Source organism: Porites lutea, chromosome 7 (genome assembly GCF_958299795.1).
Source record: "Porites lutea chromosome 7, jaPorLute2.1, whole genome shotgun sequence".
Taxonomy (NCBI): domain Eukaryota; kingdom Metazoa; phylum Cnidaria; class Anthozoa; order Scleractinia; family Poritidae; genus Porites; species Porites lutea.
In genome coordinates this window covers 5,307,162-5,324,432 of record NC_133207.1, presented here as the reverse complement: position 1 = coordinate 5,324,432, position 17,271 = coordinate 5,307,162, and the positions used below count along the sequence as shown (strand labels likewise).

The window sequence follows — 17,271 nt, the reverse complement described above, 5'->3', positions numbered from 1 at the left end:
CCATTTCTACGGTGACTCCGGTTTGCTACTAATGGCCTGTTTACATGGGGGTTCGGGGGGGAGAGGGGGGGGGGGGGCAGGGTAACCTGTCTGTCCATATAATTTCTCATTTTATTATGTGGACAATTGGGTTACCCCACCTAAGCGGGTTACCTCACCTACCTGGGGTCCCCCACCTTCATGTCGATCTTTATCCCAGTTGAACTAAACTTAAAGAGGGGAAAATGGCGGGTTTCGGTAATCTGTGTTATAAAACTTTATGCATATAATTCGGCTCATTTGAAGTTCGGCGTCTGAATCAACGCTGGTCCACATGCGTTAGTCCCGGCTGAGTCAGGCGTTATGAACGTCTGGGCCGATGCAATTTCAATTAGCTGTTTCGAATTGATTCAGATTCCGCACTGCACGTGAACATAATTCACTGAATTTGATTCGGCTAATGTGAAGTGCGGAGTCTGAAAGGCGAACCGGTCCTAAGGGCCTGTTTGCATGGACGTGGGGGACCCCAGATAGGTGAAGTGACATGGGGCGGGTCACCCCACCTATCATGTAAACGTGATCAAATTAAAATGAGGGATTATGTGGACAGGTGGGTTACCACACTTACCTGGGGTCCCCCACCTCCATGTAAACAGGCCCTAAGCTCCTTAATGAAAAATTGCTATGTTTTGCTGATCGGAGTTCAATATTTATTCTATCATTCAATCATTGCGTTCGAATTATTGTTTGTTTGTTTTTAATATTTTATTTAAGGCCACTGTACAGGCCATTCGAAAAGTTACTATCTCGCTGATAAATAATTGTTAACAAATTTCCCAAAAAGAAAAACAAGAATTGTACCTATAGATACCTTGAAAAATAAAATACCTACCTAAATAAAAAATACCTGTTAAGCACATAAAGAAACCACATCAGGAAGAGTTTTTATTAAGGAACAATAATTCTAATTACAACTTTTTTTATATACTTTGCCGCAAACACAGGGAGAAACTGCGCATTAATAGAGCATTGTTCCCGGTCTACAAAAAAACAGAAGCAAATCAAGTTTAATCTCCATGGCGCATAAACAACCGATTATCGGAAGGAAGGTATATACAGTGGCCTTAAGAACTCTAGTCCAATCAAGTCAATCAAAACTCTGTAAAAACCTTATTATTAAAAAAAAAAAATGAAAGGACGTTTTTAACTTACACTTTTTCCAATAGCGTGCGTGGAATTAACGAAAACAGCTCCGAGCAGTTTTCATAAGATGCTATGGCTGCGTCCACTCAACTCATTAGTGTTGGTGTAGCATTGCTAATGAGTCGGGCTATATGCACAGGGCGACGCACGCAGCTAAATTTATACCGTTCCTTTGTTCCTGAACTGAAAACAAAACTGTTTTTTACCCCATGTAAGGAAATCTAAGACAGCCTTAGATTCTAGATCCCGCACTGTGGATTGCAAATTCACGATGTGAATTCTGGATTTCAGGCACTGGAGTCCGGATTTCTAATCACTGGAACTTGGGATTCTTGATTCTAATCCTTAGCTGGATTTCAAAGTCTAGGATTCTGGATTCCAAAAGCAAAAATATGCGGTATTCTGGAATTTTCATTACCTTACACAAGGCGATATTTTCTTTTCAAACAATCGAATACAGCTTTCGTCCCCGATAACTAAACGTACGAAGTGACTGCAAATCCTAGTATGGTCTTATAGTAACGTCATAGTAGCCTGTGTTCGATATATTAAAGTTCTAACATGACTCCGAGGCTTGAGGGTCAAAATTGCAATTGTCTCGCAATTCCCAAAAGAGACTTTTGTTATTGAGTACAAAGAAAACCAAACCAAATCTAGAAATATGACCAGAAAGCCTCGGAGTGGTCTTAGAATTTTGATATATCGAACGTGGGCTTTTATAAAGGTTTCGATAATAAACGAAGCGATCAACATTGTGATAAGTTCTTAATGTTCATCTTGCGAAAGTTCATTCAAGGCTACGCGTTGTCTTCCGAAGGCTCCTGCGAGGGTTACTCCGTGTCCCATTTGTTTTCTACCCAAAGAAAAGGAAAAAAATAGCGAATAAATAAGTGAGGGCAGAACAATGTTTCTAGTGCCAATAGGCGGTTGCGGCAGAGGGAAATTTTGTTTTGGACTAGGAAGTTGGGGGATGGAGAAGGGGAGGTTTCCAAGATTTTTTTTCCAAAACAACATTAGGGAGGAACTTTTCTCTTTAGCAGACTTTTATTCTATCTTCCTAGACATTTGGCAGAATTTGGTGCCAGATGGTTGCTATGGTTACTGAGATATGACGTCTTACTAAAACGCGGTCAAGACATTTTACTTTTTTTTGTCTGTTTGTTTATTCTCCCTTTTGAGCAGAAAAAACCTATAAACTATCCCCGAAAGTAGCAAAGTATATAGCTATAAAATAAACTAAACCTCTGGCATAAAAAAAATTCTTAATCATCCAATGTTATTATTTTTAGTCGGAATTGTCTCTAAAGTCCAAGATGGCGTCCATTTTCATAAACTTTATAATCTGTTTTCTTTACACGGTGAAGGGAAGTCTGCGTAAAGACCCCATAATGAATACCGTTAAGTAGTATCCTGCTGTTTTGTTCTAGTAAAATGCTCTGATTGGCTGCCTGACAAAAGGCATTGGAAGCATCATCTCTGAGTGGCAGTTATTGAGAATTGCCAGGAATAATTTATGCGAAATTGGTTTCAGCGACATGTTTAGCGAAGCTGTCTTGCAAGCGTCGCTTTTCAGTCTGCAGTAAAGTAAACACTAGTCGTCCGCGAGCATGCTACTTACCGATTGCATGGGATTCTGAGTGGCATTTTCAGTCATTTTAGCCGCCAACTTTTGCTGTCAGAAAAAAAAATAAGAACAAAGTTTAGTAGGTAAAACAATACATTTCCACGTGTCCTAATTTGCAGAAGAAAGCAAAACGCTGAAGGATTCTGGTCATAGTAATAAAATGACGCCATCATGCAAAAGCCTATTGTATGGTTCGGTATGCTGTAGAGCGCGTGCACTCGCGAGGCCGTCATCTATGCAAATTTATTGTAACAAAAAAGTGGATCACCAACATAGCCGCCGTGATTTCAAGTAAAAACGCTCCATGCGATTCAAAGACATTGCCAACCTACCCCTCCCCTTACTCAAACTTTAAACTAAATTCTCGCTTTGGACTAATTCTTGTGTTAAGAGAGGGGTGGGTGGGCTGAACTTATACGATTCAGGGACACTGCCCCTGACACTACCCCTCCCCTAACCTAATGTCAACACTACGTTCTCTCTTAGGGCAAAATCTTGGTTTAACTGAGAGGTACAAAGTGGGGAGGGAGAGTAGAAAGTTTTCCAATACCTTATACTCCGTATTATTTGTTCTTTACTAGAGAATTGTATGTGGCCATAAATCACTTATTAGCGGACTCTGTTACCATTTATGTTTTCTACATGATAATATATGACTGCGTCGTCTACATGCCCCTGATATATAATATGGTAGGGATTTCAGATTTCACCAGTTGAAGTTTATGGAAGGGAAGGCAAATATGTCTTTTCAGTTTGTAAAGGGAACGAAAAGGGCCAACGGACGCATTTTGTGGCTGCGAAAATGTCAAGAAAACTTTCTGGATTAGTGATTTATTCGTATTTACGAGGCAGTGCATTTGCAGAAGTCTAAATCAGTGCGAAAGGGTAACTTTTCTGTGAAAATTATATCTAAAAGGGTAAGCCGTTACACCTGGTACATACTTACCAATAACATTGCAAGGAATTCATGTCCCCTTGCCTTCTGCTTTTTAGGTTTTTTTGTAGGTTTTTTTGTCGGCGTTCGTCTTCTCGTAAGACCTGGTCGCTCATATCCCCGAGCTGGGTCTAAAAGATCACAGCAAACAATCAACCACAAAAAAGTGATCGTCAAGAGTCGTTTGGAATCCATCGACTATATCGTTCTTCCGGTTTACCAGGTGTTCTGTTGCGAAGATGAACTTGAATCTCAGCTGAAAAAGAAAAAGAAAATTGTTGGCTTTTTCAGCTTTTCACTTATATTAGTTGTTATCTCTAGTTTTTAAGTGTCAAGAGAGATTTGTGTCTCTCGTTATCGATATAATATCCTCAACGTGTTGGCCTGGAGGCCATGTTATCGTGTTGGAGTCCTTACGATACACCTTTTCCGAGTACGGGTACGACAGGAACCCATGGTACGAATAATTTACCCGTACGCGTAGCCCGTAGATTGCCTCTTACCCCGAAGAAACGGGTAGGGTACCGGGTAGAATGATGTCACTATGACGTCTGGGAAATAATGGTTTCCTTTTCTAAGTCCTTGGCAAGCATGTTCGCTTACCCGTACCTGTAGGCAGAAAAGGTGTATCTTAAGGTCACTCTTATGTCCGAAAATAGAGTTCATAAATACCTTTTATTTAAGTATAAACACCAATGAAGTACCAGGTGAGCTTTCGCGCGAGAACATGTTATTTTCACATATGAAAAGATCACCGATGCTATCGGGCTATATAATAAATCGCGCCTTTCACAGAAAAAGCTATTAAAGTGAAATGGTTTAGTATTTCATTGGTGTTTATATCATAAATAAAACATTACATGGTTGCTTGGAAATACGAAATTTCTCTTCGACTGGTGAATAATTCTATACTTAGGGTGCGTTCGATTGGGAAATCTGGATTTATATTTTAAAATCCGGATTTCGGATTTGCAATCGAACGCGAAATCCGAAAACGGATTTCAACGCTGAAATATTTGTTTAAGGATTTTCCTTTTTACCGTTCGATTGGGAAATCCGAAAAAGGATTTGAAAAACTGTCCTTAGGAAAAGCGGTCTTGCATGCACACGCATAATTAGTAAAAAGAAGACCGCTATTCACGAGAACAGTTTTGCAAATCCTTTTTCGGATTTCCCAATCGAACGACAAAAAGGGAAATCCAAAAAATCCGGATTTGGATTTCTTAATTCAAATCCACCCTGAGGACGGATTTCTCGGAGGTGAGCTTGATACCTTCAAGCCAAACATAGATCTTGTTCAGACCAAAATTAAGCCGCTCATTCAGTTGATATCATTGTCAGCCAAGCTGAACGAGTCGAAATCCGAAAAGTCATGAATGTGCAGTGAAAATAATAAGGGACCTAAAATGGTCCTCTGGGGTACACCACTTCATACCAATGTCTCACCCAACTTACGGTCATTCACTACAACACAAAATTATGTAGGCACGACGACTAAGGTATGACATTAGCCACTCTCCTTTGGGGCCAGTTATACCGTCATAATCGATTTAAATAGCAGTAATAGCAGTAAGGCATGGTGGACAGCCTTTTCATAGTCTTTTCGAGGTCCAGAAAGATACAGACATGAATCACTGTACTATTGGCGTGGTCAATATTGAATTACTAACTTTTGGTTGTCTCAAATAAGGCAGAATCAGTAGCGTGACAAAAGCTGGTTAGGTGACTTTATTTATCTCAACGTATTTAACTTAACAACCTCAGTAGCCTTGAAACGTTGACTCTTACTGTCATTGTACGCACAGTGCATACCCATAAATCGAAAAAAAAAAAAAAGAACAGCTGATCCTCTGTATTGATATTTCCGACGAAATCGAAGTCGCGGCGAACGCATTGCCATTTCAATCAAGTCTGACAACGTTGGTCGTACTTGGTCGTGGAAGGCAGGCAAAGAAACCTGTCCCAAAAACTGAGTGTGTTTTACGTTCAGTTGTTATTTTCTCGTTTCCGTCGTCCTTGACGTTGTGCTGAGCCCATAGTAGCGTGAACACGCAAAACAATTCTTGCTATGCGACGATTTTGTGAGAAAACCAACGATTTGATTCCGTCCGTAGGTGCCCATAATTACTTACTGAATTTTGGTGTCTAATCATACATCCTTCATCAGTTTACTCAAGCCCTAAATTAAGGAACAATAATTATTATAATAGTAATTTTCTTTGTTTACCCTCGGCAGTATTTTATAGCACTAATGCTTGTGGGGCCAAGCAAATGCCTGAAACAAATAATTCAAATTAAACTTAACAGGGTGAAGGATACCATTTTGCCGGAGGCAAACCAGCTGGCTATTTACATGCTTGCTTTCCAGCTAGCGGTCAGGGCGGGACTTGAATGCGGGGCCTCCAAATTGCAATTCCAGCGCTTTAACCACTCGGCCATGCTGCCTCCTACAAGGAAGGTTTCATTTTGGCTGAAAACCTGATCACTGATCATCACTTTGTGAGCAGTTACACAGTATGATAGGGCTGTCGACTCTTCGTTTCACCCTTACAAACTTTAAACTAACTGGCTGTGGCTATAGTCGACATAAACGCCTTAGTACGGATCAAAACAGATTTAGAACCCTTGAAGCCCCATTATCTCTGGAATGTAATCATTAATCGACAAGTAATCGTTGATCAAAAGAGTGCCGATCTATACTGCATGCGACAATTTGTCCCAGAAGAAGAAAGGGCGGAAACTAACTTTCCGATAAATTGTTGTGAATTCATGAGTCTTTCGTATTGACGACATTTCAATGGTTTTGAACTCTGAAGACTGATCTTGGAGTACTAAAATTATGAATGAGCTAAGCTTCGTTTCAAGGCATGGCGCGGAAGCTTGAGTAGTTTCGAAAGACAAACTAGCCCAAACTCAGCAACTCGAAAGGCATAAGGTCTGATATGAAATGCAACTTAGCACTGCAAATTTGCAAGAAATTTAAACTGGAATTTGAATCCAAGGAACTCAGGGGCACCCAACGAGAATATAGTTCAAAACCACTTAAACATAGCATTGTTAAACGTATTTTAGTATTTAAATGGTAGATATAGGCATATTTTTATCCCCTAAACATTTTTCATCAGTTCGGACTTCCTAGCTGAAAGTCTAGTGATCCGAAAATTATAGGGATCAAAACTTACCCGTTCGAAAATTCCAGCCAGAAAAAAGGCTCCCGAAAATTCTAGGTGACCTTTTTAGGGTAAAAATCCGTTAAAAATAGGCAATTATACCATTTTTTAGATGTTCGAAAATCCTAGGAGAGGCAGGCAAACAAGAAATTTTACAAAACATGTTACGAAAATTCTACATATCAAATCGTCTTCCGAACAGATGTTTTCCGAAAATTGTCGTTGTGTGCCCCTGAGAACTCAGACAAAGATTAAAACAGCGATGCGATTAAACTGACTGGCTGCATTGAGACAACTAACAAACATAACATTACCGGACAACAAACAAACTGGAAACTGACTTCCACTCGTGGCTTCTGGGATGGTCTGACTACTAGTTACTAATACTGTCCAACGCAAACGGATTCCGATGGTGCAGACCGCCGCAAACCGTTTAAAGTAAAGTTTTAAGTTTGCGGTTTTAAGTTGCAGGCGGAAGGGAAGATGGGCAATTAATACTCACTTGCAAAGGTGCTGACACGAAATTTATCAAAATTCAAACAGTGGGAACTGCCACAAAACTCGTTGAAACACGAAAATAACTGATGAAAATAAGGCACAAAGAACCTTGCAAATATACGAAAAAGAAGGCACTGTTGGACAAACGTGAAGATTTTGAAAACCTATTTGCCCAGTTAACAAGGGAATATATTAAATTGTAAAAATATTTGAATGACACGAAGCTGTGACTTCGTCACTCACACGTAATTTCTCAAGTTCCATAGATAATAAGGACCCCCAGATAGATAGTTCAATTCTTGGTTTTCACATGACGTCACCAAAATTCAAACTAAGAAACTATCGCTTCTTCTGCGTTTCTACTTTCATGTGATACTAGAGCACTTTAAAACCTTTGTACAAAAAAATTTCGGTTCAAAAGGGTTCTTTTTTTGCGATACAGGACACTTTAATTTCCAAGAATTTGCGTAACGCGGCATTTAGCTGACGGCCGGGAAAGCTCTCATGTGGGTTAAAAACATTACGGTTTTTTGGAGATTTTGCTATCTAAACGTTCCTTGTCTTAGAATGAATATTGCTTTAATCGTTATGAGTTCCTCAAGCGAAGAATTCACGCATAAGTAGGAAAACTCAAAAACAGATGTTTCTGTTGGTTTCCTGCGGCCATTATGTGCCCCTGAAAGGGACACAAACATGGCGTCTCCATACAAAGCTTTATAAATTTGGGTAAAACGTTTTTCCGAATATCTCGCATATGAACTATTGCATAGACCTGATTCTTGGCAAGGCTTTTTGTATATTTATCTTCTTTCATTTCCCAGATTCTAGACCTTCTGTATTAAAAGGTTTCCACTTTTATTTCTACTTTCTCACGTGAGTGAAAACCGAGAATAGGGTAACTCCTTCAGTTTTTGTACAAGATAAAAACTGCTATCCAAAGAGGCCCTACAGTGGTTTAATTTACAAAATCAACTTGCCGTGAAACAGTCCCTTTAAATTCCTCCTTTTCCTTTCCAAACATTAAACAGGCCAGGGACACCCAACGACGGTTTTTTTCCTAAATGCATTAAAAACGGCTTTTCGGTTAGGCTATCCAAAGCACTTTTAGATCTCTAGAAATGCATTCTGAGCAGCGCTATAAAATATTCATTTGTTCGGTCATCTTAGGGCAACTTGAGTCTTTTCGAAATTACAGGGGCTTCAGAGTTATTTTCCCGAAAATTGGGGACTTATTTTAAAATATAAAGAAAGTAAGATTTTTTTTTTATTCCTCTCTCCATGATCGCATTTTCGAATCCGAAAGTTTTAGGTTTTCCTTTTTCTACGAAAAATAACTTTACCTGGGGAGAGAAATGCGAACAATTCAAGTTCAAGTTCAAGTTCATTTATTCACACTTATTCAATTACAATACAACAATAAGGGAAAAAAAAAGGAAGAACTAAGACCCTGTTTACATGGAGTGGGGGACCCCTGTCTAGTGGGGTAAGTTTCTTTTGTTTTGTGTCCCCCAGAGCGTGAAAACTAAGGAAACCTAGACTACGAGCAGTCTCTCTTTTTTCTGTAGTCAGTCGAGCAAAACGCGAGACACGCAAATGGCCACGCGCGAGACTGATGGCCCTCGTTTCGCGCGTCTCGCGGCTTCGCCGCTCGCGCGCGCGTGCACTCCCCCTACTAGCTAAACACCGGAAGAAAAAGAGAGACTGCTCGCAGTCTAAAGGAAACCAACCCCACTAGACCGGGTTCCCCCACTCCATGTAAACGGGCCCTAAAACAGAGCTAACTATACATTGAATTAAACATAAAAAAGGAAGAGTGTGTAGCAGCCAAAGGAGCCAAGCTTTCGAGTTGGCTACTACCACAGAGCAGTTACAAGTGGGTGGAGGTTATACGGTACTAATAAAAAAAACTATTTCAATTAAATAATTAAATAAATAGAACTAAGTAACTCTAAAATTTTGTACTGTTAAACTCTCCACGCGTTTAACCCTCCACCCTCCATCTTGCGCCATCTTGCGCCGCTGAGAACCTACCGTAAATCGTAGGGAATTTGTTAGACAATCTTCGAAACTTGTACATGAATGGAACGGTCGTCTAGAAATTTTTAGCCTTCCTTCGGAAAAATTGGAAAATTCTAGGCAATTTTTGCTTCTCCGAACAGACATTTCACAAAAAAACAGTCGTTGGAGATATTTGTTACTCCTTGGAATGCAATGTCTATCCTTTATAGTAAAATGTTTAAAAATACGTTTCGTATAAGGAACGCCATTTTTAGGCAAAGTTGATTTATTGGCTAGACGGTGTGGAAAACAACTTGATTTACATGTTAATCTTGTGAAAGTACAGTTATTTGCAGCGCAAGAAAGCTGAAATAAATTGACATTCACGTGTTTCCTGTCAAGTTAAGCAGTTGCGGATGTATTAAAGAATGACTCGTGCCGGAATTTTGTAGCTCGAGACACGTGCCAACGCTGATACACGTGTTTTCTTGGCACAGTTCAGAGCGCGAAGCGATCCACAGGGAATTCGATGAAAAAAAGCGCTTGAAGTTTTGCAGGTAAACAAGTCCTAAGATAAAAAAAGCATCGTCAGGAGCTGGCATCGTTCGAATGTCGAGCCCTTTTTTGGCAAACTGAGTAGTATGGAAATTAGTTTTCGGCAATCGATCTTCAGCTGCACAAGCGTTGCGTGCTCGCTAACCTACCGTAACAAACCAAGAGCCACAAGCGTTTGTATTTTTTTCGAAAAACCAATCAAAATCTTGTATTCATGTTCATTTGTTGCTTTCAGTTAATTATGCTTGAGCTTAACCATTCCAAGGTCAAACGATACTCGCTCTAAAAATGACATATCTTCGTTGACAAATTATCCATTATTAAGACCGTTGTCGGGAAACTTTCCACAACAGTCACCTTTAGCTGGGACAGATGCATCTGAAATCAAATTTTTACCCGTAACATATCTATCGGGACGTTATAGCAGCCGTAATTTGGAGGGGCAGCCGTCATAGTTACTGAGAGAAGAGCTGGCCGTTGGCAGCGCTTACTTGGCCGTCGTATGGCAGATTGGGTATTTACAAGTGTGGCCTGAGATTTGAACTTGGGTCTACTTGCGAAAACAAATCCAGCTAGCGGTCGGGCGGAAATTGAATTCGGGGCCTTTCGATTGCAAATGTAATAACTTTTTGAACACTTGGTGATTAACTAAAGGAACCTGAAAAATAACTGACTAAACAACGTACAAACTAACCATTAGATAAAACTCATTGCACTTGCCTTAAAAATAGGAGACTGGTGATGCTGCTGGTGGCTATGTAGTTTGAAAACCGAAATTGGCATTGCATTTGCACAAAAAAAAAAAAGCCGGTCTTGCTACTGATGGGTAATTTTTTTTAGTGCTACTGATTGGTGACATTTAATTCCTAGCGCCGCCCAAATGACGTTTTTAACACATTAGGGACTTTAAGATCCAACGACAGGAGGCGACAAGAACGTCGCTTAAAAAGAGAATTTGCGTTCTTTCAGTCTTTATAGCGATTATTCCTACCCACTTACTTTGTCAATTGTAGGCAAACCCTCCTGAAGCTGAATTTCAAGGGACAATATTCAAGCTCAGAAAGAGAAAAAAAATTTCGTCGTTGCTTGTTTACGTCCTCCATAAAACGCGAAATGAGGCATTTTCACGTCGTAGTCGTGCAAAAATGGGAAAGATATGTACAAAAAAGTGTGTTGCACGTGCGAAGTTGTTGTTTTGCCAATTAAACCAATTGTTTTTTGGACGTTCTCGTTGTCGTCCGCCGTAAAAGGCGGAATGAGTTTGCGGAATGGCATGTGGCACGGCTTGCGGAATGACATAATTATGCTTATAATTATGTAAAATATGGATATATATAAAATATACGCTTCTTGAACGTGAAGTCTGGCTAGCTACAATTCTAGGGATTACTAATTAATACGGTGGACGGATCAGATCATATTTGAGACTAAATGAACGCCCCGAGTCAAACATTAATCTGTAATCCAGAAATCGAGTGAAGCGAACTACTCTCTGTCTCCTTTCGGCCTTTCCGCGTCTCTTCGCACCTTCCTTGTTTGTGTGAGAGTGTGCGTTTGATCGTGAAAAAATGCTAAAACGGCAAGAAGGGGGAAAAAAAGAAGAAAAGACACACTCAACTGCCAGGATTCGAACTCGGACTTCTCCGCCAGCTGTTAGCTTCGCGCGCCGGAAACTTAACCAAGCAGCTAAGGAAACAAAATACAAGATTCGTTTTCATCTCTGAATATATGTCACGATCACGTAACCCACCGTCTGAAAAAGAAACAGTTCTCACGCGGTTGCAAATACAAATATTGGTAAAAGGAAACTGTAAAGTTAATCGTGCAAACATCTTTTGCAGAAAAAATTAATTAAGTAGAAGGGAGTGTGACCTTCCAAAACATCTGTTCTTCAATGGCCGACTTTCGTACTGTAGTATCGGTGCTGTCATTCAGCCCGACTAATAAAGGCAAGAAGAATCTTTGTGGCTGTGTGGAAAAGGCTAATCGACAATGAACCTTCGTGGCTGTTTGATTGTCGGTGGCTGATTGGCGCCAAAAAAGAAGGCTCTTTTCAGTTTAATTTATTTCTTCGGGTCATTCTGCATATATTACATTCCATATAATTATACCATTCCGCAAGCCATGCCACATGCCATTCCGCAAACTCATTCCGCCTTTTACCCTCACCGGTCGTCCGCGTCGTTGGATCTTAAAGTCCCTATTGTCTGACTTGTCAGCCGCGGTGTAGATTTCCTACTAAGCAGGTTATATCGATGGGCGACCTTTTTTCTTATTTATTTATTTATTTTTATGGCGGAGTTTCTCATATTTTTTTTACAGTGTATTGAGGTAGTTCCTGATATGACTGAAGAAAGAGTTGCAAAAATGATGGAGACAGCAACAAGAGATGCTGCCGCTGCATAGTAAAGTTCCGGATCTGACAAGTGGCTTTATGTCATTTGTCGCCATTTTTCAGGGGCACCCAACGAGAATATAAATCAAAACCACTTAAATATAGCATTTTTAAACGTATTTTAGTATTTAAACGTTAGATATAGGCATATTTTTATCCCCTAAAAATTTTTCATCTCTTCGGATTTCCTAGCTGAAAGTCTAGTGATCCGAAAATTATAGGGATCAAAACTTACCTTTTCGAAAATTTCAGCCCGAAAAAAGGCTCCCGAAAATCCTAGGTGACCTTTTGAGGGTAAAAATCCGTTAAAAATGAGCAATTATAGTAGTTTTTAGATGTTCGAAAATCCTAGGAGAGGCAGGCAAGCAAAAAATTTTACAACAAATGTTCCGAAAATTCTAGATCTCAAATCGTCTTCCGAACAGATATTTTCGGAAAATTGTCGTTGGGTGCCCCTGATTTTTCCTGGCTTGAGTCGCTGTTCAAAGCCATCTTGTTGTCTCAAAGTCATGTGGCTTGTCCGAATTTAAGTAACAGGGCCTTATTTAAACCAAATGTGATTTCAAAGGACAGACGAGTGATATGAAAAATTTTAAATTGTTCAGTTGTATATTTCTTTCCTGGACGTCATCAATGTAATTTTTAGCACCCCCATGGATGAAAAGAAAAGAAACCAAAAAAAGCTTTGAATTATAACCCTACTAAAAACCGGTAATATTTTTACGTCTTTAAAATGGTAATTTGTGGCCCTGTTAACAGATTTCCATTATAGCATAGACTTGATCACCATCTGGCAAGTATTTAACTGAATCGATATTTGCAAGGTTTGCACGCGATACATATAGACGAAACAATATGAGCATTCACATCAGCCACATCACTAAAATAACTCCTGTTTGGGTAAAATTCCTACCCGCTGCGAAGCGACAAAACCTTCCAACAACGAAATTGGACGAATGAGACATAAAGATGGGTTTGAATAGCGACGGTAACGTCTGCATGGACAAATTACATCTCACTAATTAAAAACAGATGGCTTCCTCCTCACTCACTCTGGGGGCTTTTTTAAAAAAACATTGCGATAAATGTACTGATCCCCCGGGAGGAGGGGGTGGGGGTACTTGGGTTAATTATTGCTGGGTATGTGCCGCTGGCCTCTCAGAGCCCCTACCCCATTATAGTATATTCTGTGGCCTATTGTAGACCCCATTGTAGTCACTTTTGGGCAAATGTAATTTTCGCGATCTCAACTTAGTCACTCTCTATTTATGCAATCCTTTAAATAGGTCATCATAATTTTTTTTTTTACTTGAATGAAGAACACTTTACTTTTCACCTACAGTACAAAAACTCTGGTATCACGGTTTGCTAACCGTATCTTACCTCAAAAATCCGAAAATGTGCGACCCTAGTAATTCTATTAAGTAACCTTCCGGGAACTTAGTAGCTATCATGTGGCAAATTGAAAACCGCAATAAATTATTTTCGTGTGTGGTTTCCTGATCTTCTTCAAGCAAGTAAGCCATGCCACCCTGATTTCCGTTGTACTGTCATTGCATACTCTGTTGACTGGTCGCATATCCAGCCTCCAGAAACTTATTTTTAGAAATAAATAACCTACTAGTATCGTATCTATTCTGATTCATGCAGCTGCAGATTAGTTGAGGGAAATTGCCTTGGGACGCGGTAACCTGTTCCGGAGTCGCACATGTCACAGTCTTATCTGGTAGATTTTTATTGTAAACTATCAGTTTATTTCCCTGTTCATTATAAAATATTCCATTGATTTTTAAATTTAAGGAAAGATTAGATCTGTAATAAATTAAGTACTGGAAATTCTAAAATTGGATTCTTCCCACTTCTTTGTGATGTGATTTAAGATTAAGGCCATTAAGTTTTTAACGATCTGCACGTTGGAGCAACAAAGTTCAAAGGAATACCACCGATCGCGTATGACATCAGTTAACGTATTGCTTAATGAAAACAAAGCTTTGGCAAATTTAACTCCCGCAATTCGGACAAATCGTCTTTTAATTAATGGAGCTTCCATAGGTGATCCGTCTAACTATAATGTAGTCAAATATATACAGCTTACAACGTTCGCACTTTTCATTATAAACTTGCAAATGAAATGCCATTATGACGTAAAATGGTTCAAGCTATAAAAGGAAAATAACTTTTCCAACATCACTCTACTAACGATAGAACCTTTTAACGCAAAAAAATAAACTCAATCTGCGAAAAAAACAAACAAACAAATAAACAAACAAACAAGCAAAAACAAACAAAACAAAACAAAAGCATCTTGACCATATACCTTGTCAGCTTATTGGGGATGGCGCCGATCCTGTTTCTCAATTTTTTGGCTCAATTATTATTTTAGCCACTTCGATGGTGATGAAAGAATTGTTGTTAGAATTGCCCAAGAAATGTGAACACCTAGCCTGTTCCAGGCTCATAGATGGTGGTGGAAAGTCGTTCAGTAATAAGAAATGTAAAAAACGCGCGGGGGCTGGGGATCCCGCCGCCACCGCACCCTTTCCCAAGTCGTGCGCGTCTTATTTTCGCTTTGCTCGTTTTAATACGTTCCTACGATACTATCTGAGAGCCTGGCACAGGCTAGTGAACACCCGCCTACGAACGCAGATCGAGACGTATTTCCGGCTGTTGCTTTTCGAGTGGACAGAGAAAGCGACGGAAATACATCTGCGTTTGCACGAGTTTAGGTGAATACTGTTGGCTGATGATAGTTTGTTATCATAGGCTAACCGCCAAAAGAAAAAAAAAAAAGGAAAGCCAGGATTGTTTTTGTCAGAGGCGCTACGCTAATCGAAACCCAAGGCGCTCTGCCTTTGCAAATATATTTACGTTTCTCTAACTTTTATTGTCTTTTGTAAAACCACATCCCGTAACCTGCATAACTGGCACTTTAAGAGCCAAGAAAGGCGAACACGGCACTCCGCGCGAATCGAACCATAAAGAAACACATAAACTCAGTGTTCAACCATGCAAGGTATTCCGAGGTAATCCAAGAATGGTTCCACTTTCCGGATTCCGGGTACTGGATTAAGGATTCCTTGTCAGGGGAACTTAGATTTCGGCGGCTTGGCGGCCCAAGCTAAATTGATCTATCTACAAAAATACTTCGGCTTCTGGTGCAGTATGTCTTAAAAGGGCAAAAACCAAAACAACCCGTGGGGTACTCCTGAGAATTCTTGGCGATCTTAGAAATTATGTCATCATTATTTAGATAAGAACAGCAACAACAGAAGATTTCTTTTTCTGTTTGCGGAAACAGAGAGCCTGTTCACGGGCTAATCCATTCCGATTCCGTATATTTCTCTTTCTTTCTTCATTTGGAATGAAATGATAAATCAGCGTTCATCAAGATCCATCTCATTAGGGACCGGTCATTATTTATCACCTGGGAGGGGGAGGGGGGGGGGGGGTCGGAGGATTTTGGGGGGGATCACTTGATTTTAGGAGAACAGAGGGGGGGATCAGTCGTATTTGAGAGCCCAAAAGGGGGGGAATCACTGAAAATTTTGGAAGGATTCAGAGGGGGGACCACTCAAATTTGCTTGAACAATGCCAGTTTGAAAGCCGTACAACATAAATGTGCCCATTCTGCTGGGAGATGATGGCATTTGCAATCTCAATTTGTTCTATTAACACAACTTTATTTAAAAACGGAAGTCTGTCACACTGGCGAATGTGTGCATTTCAATTTATATCGAGAAAGCTTTGTTTTAACGCTTTATATTTTTCCTTTTATAACGTGCTCATGACTTAGCTAATATTCATCTTTAAACATGACAGGTGAATTCTAAATTGTGAACTATATAAACTTCTGATAACTGAAACATTGTAAAAAGCGTGTTTGTTTAAACATAAACCATTTATCGCCTCTCCAGGAATGGGCGTACTGTGTCAGATCTATACTAAATTCGATTCAACTACTTCATCTGCCTCATCTTGAGCCTCATCATCCCATTCAACAACTTCATTTGCCTCTTGAGCCTCGTCATCCGATTCAACAGCAGCATTTAGTCCCCTTCGGCAGGTTGACCCTGGACTTTGTGCCCTTAAAATGGCCGCTACTTGCTCTAGATTTTTTGCTAGGGTCGTGCTAAAAATACCCTTTTCTAGTAGCCATAGCAAAGGGTCTAGATGCAAACGCCTTGTTAGTTTCTTAGCAAAGTCAGCATTGATGCTATCTACAGGAGTAACTCTATCATTCTCTTCGATTGAACCGAAAATTTGCCCCGCGACCTCGATTGAGGTCAAGTTTCCGATCCTAGCCCTTCCATATGGCCGAATTGTCGCTAAATATGACCTGCTGATAGGGACTTGGCGGACTGCTACTTGGCACTCTAAAAAAAGTAACTTTGCAGTTTCAAGCACTGATTGCAGTTTCAAGCACTTTGCAGTTTTAAGCAAGATTGCTTGTATGTCAACTGAATTCAGATGTCTGGATCCAGACTAGAAAAAGACACGGATCAAGAGACACTTTTAAAAAAAGACTGCGCGATAACGGCTTTATTATGCTGTAAGTACATCATAGTTAGAAATACTACCTGTATATGAACGTTTAAAACACTAAATATACACTTCGAAAGGTGAATATGGGTACAAAGACATGGGGGGGAGGGATCACCAAAATTATATATAGTTATGAGGGGGGATCACTTCAATAAAATAACATTTAAAGGGGGGATCGGCTAAATTTCATCGTGTTTAGCTCAAAATCCTCCGACCCCCCCCCCCCCCCCCCCTTCCCAGGTGATAAATAATGACCGGTCCCTTATGGCTCTTGCGTTCATACACTCCCGTAGTTCCCTCGAAAACCATACCCGATTCTAGGCCAAAATGGGCAAAGACTATACCCGTTTTCAGACCAAAACGGCACAAAAAC

The 17,271-nt window shown here is 40.0% G+C and overlaps 1 long non-coding RNA gene across 2 annotated transcripts in view; it reads right to left on the bottom strand.

The window, feature by feature from the left end:
• Positions 1 to 1,212: 1,212 nt before the first annotated feature.
• Positions 1,213 to 17,271, bottom strand: part of LOC140943775 (uncharacterized) — a 29,688-nt gene continuing 13,629 nt past the window's right edge. The window contains exons 2-4 of one of the 2 annotated variants that reach the window (XR_012166632.1): positions 3,753 to 3,996; positions 2,801 to 2,854; positions 1,213 to 2,035 (exon numbers count right to left, since the gene is read on the bottom strand). This is a non-coding gene — a long non-coding RNA (uncharacterized lncRNA). The remainder of the gene's footprint in view (positions 2,036 to 2,800; positions 2,855 to 3,752; positions 3,997 to 17,271) is intronic. The other variant, XR_012166633.1, reaches the window with a different exon arrangement.